Source organism: Brachyhypopomus gauderio, chromosome 5 (genome assembly GCF_052324685.1).
Source record: "Brachyhypopomus gauderio isolate BG-103 chromosome 5, BGAUD_0.2, whole genome shotgun sequence".
NCBI classification, from domain to species: Eukaryota; Metazoa; Chordata; class Actinopteri; order Gymnotiformes; family Hypopomidae; genus Brachyhypopomus; species Brachyhypopomus gauderio.
In genome coordinates, this window is record NC_135215.1 from 9,214,275 (window position 1) to 9,218,937 (window position 4,663).

The following is a 4,663-nucleotide window of genomic DNA, read 5'->3' on the forward strand; positions in this document are numbered from 1 at the left end:
GTGTGGGTGGAGGAGCTCTCTCACAGGGGTGTGTGTGTGTGTGGCACTGCCAAGATTCCTGCATCACTCCTTGTCCACATCTGACACGGAACAAACCTCATTTAGCATCCACTGATATGACAATGGCTATCAAAAAGAGATGGCTACAGAAGAACTATTTGTGTGTGTGTGTGTGTGTGTGTGTGTGTGTGTGTGTGTGTGTGTGTGTGTGTGTGTGTGTGTGTGTGTTAGAGTAAGAGAGAGTTACATTTCTTTGTTTTTTAAATGAAAGGGTGGTCAGAGTTCACGTTTTTGTTGTTGTAAGTGGCCGTTGCTAAGTGTGTGTTTGTCTTTGGTTTGATTTGTATGTTTTATTGAGTGCAGACAGATACAGTGCTGGATATCTGGAAGCTTTTGTGTCCATGAATAGTCCTTATACGCAGGAGTGGAGAAAAAACACAGATTCCTATGAGAACTCAAACGAAGATCCAGACTGCTGTGTCCAGACCCCCAAACCTCCGCCCCTCGGTGCCCCTGAACAGACTGTTTTTGCCATTAGGGAGAGCACAGAGAACTGTGCTCTATTCCAAGAGCAACAGAGAGAGAAGGAGAGAGAGAAAGAGAGAGAAGGAGAGAGAGATCCCTGGGGGGGGGTCAGTGGCCAACACGACATAAAGAACAGAGGACCTCTAGATCCCCTGCTCCTGCTCACAGAGCTCACTTTACCAGGGGAACCTCCAAGCACTGAGCAACATCTGTGTGTGTGTGTGTGTGTGTGTGTGTGTGTGTGTGTGTGTGTGTGTGTGTGTGTGTGTGTGTGTGTGTGTGTGTGTGTGTGTGTGTGTGGCATGAGAACGAGAACCTCTCCACAATATCACTGCCATCCGTCATCCTCCACAGAACCTTCCATCCTAACTCTCCCTTTTCTTTCCCTCTGTTCACATATATCATTCTATCAATCTCTCCTTCCTTCTGTTCACATATATCACTCTATCAATCTCTCTTTCCCTCTGTTCACATGTATTGCTCTATCAGTCTCTCTCCTGCGTTCTTTGCAGGGGGTGCAGTATAGCGTGCGATAGCTCCACCTCCCTCTGCCTCCCACTGCACTTGTGTGGCCTCTGTTGGCATGGCAGCAGTTTGATTGACGGCTGGCCTGGCATTCCCCGCCCCTCAGCCCCAGGTTCCCAGGCAGGCGTAGAGAGGGAATGCCTGTCTCCTCTCCATCTGGGTTCTGCTGGAACACAAATCACACCCGTGTCTGGATGGAACAGGGCGAGAATCTCTCACCGGTGTCCACACAAATTTCATCTCCCAGCTTGGTCCAGGACGCCTCGCCCAACAGTCTAAAAGGTCCTGAGCAGGACCCAGTGCAGGACCCAGAGCAGGACTCGTTCCACCCCAGCGTGTCCCCCCTCCAGGGTGCACAGGCGGGGTCAGGGGGCCCCTCTTCTAGCCCTGTCTGGAAAACAGTGTTGCATTTCTTGTTGGTTGATGTTTTGTTTTGCCACGCCCTCCACGCCCATCTGCGTTAGGTCTCCATGATGACATCACTCTGATGACTCTTTAACAACGTTGTTAAAGCAGGAGCAGTTAGGACTCTGCATGTTTTTGTTTGTATTTGAATATTTTATTTTTATTCAGACTGCCTCTAGTGTAATAATATTATTAACAATAATTATAAGGATGGTCAGCGTTATTCCTAAGTTTAGTAAGTAATGTACAGTATAATTTATTTTTTCCTCTCCTGTTTTTTTCTTTTTTAATGATTACGTTATGACAGACTGTGCTCTACACAGTGTTTCTCTTTAGCTCGTAGGTTTGTAAGTCTAATGACTCTGCGCTTTCTTTGTGGTTTTTTATTTGATCCGGTTTCATTTGTTGCGTTTGGGTCGTCTTTGTTCTGCCCGTTGGCTGGTATCTCTGGGACACGGGATCACGGTCACCTGCTGAAGGAAGAGAGAGAGGTGCTTTATTCGCTTGTGTTCCCACCGTCTGTGTATCTCCTGAACTCCAAACCCGTGTCTTAAAGCACTAGGACTCTGAACACTCAGAGAAAAAACATGAGACGAACATTATTATTATTATTATTATTATTATTATTATTATTATTAATTTTGTAATTTGTAATGGTTTATGTATAATGTGAAGTTTTCTATCTCCTTTTTCTGTTTCTTTTGTCAAGGATAAATTTAACAGTTATATTATTCCCCACTGTCACTGAACAAAAAACATGGCTGATGTTTACTGGGATTTGTAGTCCTCTTGAGAGTTGGTGGAATATCATTGGTCACAGCAGATGCATTCTTACAACTGTTTGTAAGCATACTATATTTCAGTTCAGAGGTATAAACCACATATCTGTCACGTACCTAGAACTGTAAATCGGATCTAATCAGAGGGGCTGTTACGTGGGACATGTAGTCCTGTCTGCAGTCATGCTCCTCTGGGTGGTCATATTGTGTGTTTCCTCTCTGTGGCCTCCAGTTCTGGAGGTGATGACTTTGTTTGAGTTCCACACCTTAGTAGAGCATCCCTCAGTCTGCAGCTGGGTTCTCACCCCCCTCCCCTCCAAACACACACACACATATCCAGCTCTACACAGCCATGCAGTGACGTGACCCACTGCAGGTGAGGGTGGTCTTGACTGCCACACATTAGTGCCACAGCAATTCACACGCTCTTTTGGTGACCGTTTGGTGACCCTTTAAGAAGACACAGTCTGATAACAGAGACGCAATCACAGCTGAGTGAAGGTAGACCTGCCCAAACGCACTCTCATGCTGTCAATCACAGATGAGTGATGGTAGACCTGCCCAAACACACTCTCATGCTGTCAATCACGGCTGAGTGAAGGTAGACCTGCCCAAACACACTCTCATGCTGTCAATCACGGCTGAGTGAAGGTAGACCTGCCCAAACACACTCTCATGCTGTCAATCACGGCTGAGTGACGGTAGACCTGCCCAAACACACTCTCATGCTGTCAATCACGGCTGAGTGACGGTAGACCTGCCCAAACACACTCTCATGCTGTCAATCATTTAAGCTGGCACAACAAGGTGATGATGATTCTGATTATGAATAAAAATAGATAAGACAATCAATGTCGTGTGGAGCTCAAAGCAAACATGGTTAAAAAAAAACATACTTAAAAACTTATCTTACCATCACAAAAATCGAGATAATTATGTAAATATAACATAGAGTTATAGATTTATATTTTGTTCATAACACAGTGTAATATAAGTTGTATATTTCGTTTCTCTTCTTTTATTGATGTTATCCATACCACATTAAAAAGCAGGAGTTAATGTACTCTTATCAAGGAAAAAAATCACCCAACTCGTGGGTTGCCACCATCTGTTCTGAGTTGACGTTTCAGTATTATTGCCGACTTAGGCGCTAATAAAGACAGCAGTGTGTTGAGAACTTCCGTCAGTGTGTCTTCATTCTTCTCATCCAGCACTTTATCCCAACAGCTACCCAGGAGACCAACGAACCAGCACCAACCAAGCGTCCCACATTGAGTCCCAGCAGAGCTGCTCCAACAAACCGCTGAAATACATACAAAATCCTTCAGCTTTTCACACTGAAAATGTTCATGCACTCTGACAGGGCAGGTCTGAAAGCTTCAGATGGGATTTATTGGGAGAATTTGTACACTTCAGGATTGAAGTAGTATGTTTTATATTGTTTAGGACAGTTACATCACAAAACATAGCATGTTAAACTAATTTGGAATTGGCAATAGTAAACCACTATTTGGTATTAGAAGTTTATTTGGAATTCAGACACATGGATGGATTTTGTATTTATTCCATGGGCTGTTGTAGATTCGTTTTCCGTGTGTGGTGTGTGGTCCTGCCTCTGGTATAAAGAGTCCCAGTGTAAAGTCACTCCTATGTTTTTAGGTAAAGGTATGTTGCCCAAAATATGTCCCACAGTGCCCCAGTACATAGACAAGAAGCCCAGTTTGACTCAGAAACATGACCACCCACAGAAGAGCTGTCTTACCCACAATCCTGTGCAAAAATGTTGTTTGAGGAGCAGGAGATCCAAATCTGATTCCAGCCAGTGCAAGAAATTTTCACCATCTGACATGAATGTGGAGAATAGGGGTATATGGGTAATTTGTCACTCTATAGAACGGACCGCTGGTGGAGAATTCAGAGAATTCCAACTTTACCATTTGGCGTTCCCAACTGGCTGTTTCCCCTGGCACATTGTGAGCAGTTATTCCCTGAGGAGCGTTTTATATTTCCAGATACTAGTTGTCACATTTACCCCCTCCTCATCAATGCGGTCCCCCCTTGCACCACTTCTTGTTTTGATCCTGGTTTCCTTTTATGTGTGCTTTTATTTTGAATTTCCTTTTGTGTCTGCCTTCATGCCCCGTCCTTGATCTCCGCCTCCTCATTAGTGCTATTCACCTGTGCCTAGTTTAACTCCCCATTTCTTTCCATGTTTTTAGTGAAAGTTTGTTGGTCATTGCATGAAGCCCCTGTCGTTTTGTTTGCAGTTTCTACCTTAAGTATTCTAGTTTTACTGTTGGTTGTTTGTTTATGTCTTGTATATCTTGTGTTCAGTGCAGTCTCTTTTCCTAGTTTTGTTTGCTTTGTGTTTGTCTTGTCACTTACTATACTATAGTTACTATACTGTCACTTACTATTGTATAGTTACT

At 44.0% G+C, this 4,663-nt stretch overlaps 1 long non-coding RNA gene across 1 annotated transcript; it reads right to left on the minus strand.

The window, feature by feature from the left end:
* Nucleotides 1-3,266: 3,266 nt before the first annotated feature.
* On the minus strand, nt 3,267-4,307 carry LOC143514349 (uncharacterized). Its single transcript, XR_013130836.1, has 3 exons — nt 4,169-4,307; nt 3,997-4,076; nt 3,267-3,537 (listed from the first exon to the last, which is right to left on the minus strand). It is a non-coding gene; the product is annotated as an uncharacterized LOC143514349 (long non-coding RNA).
* Nucleotides 4,308-4,663: the final 356 nt, after the last annotated feature.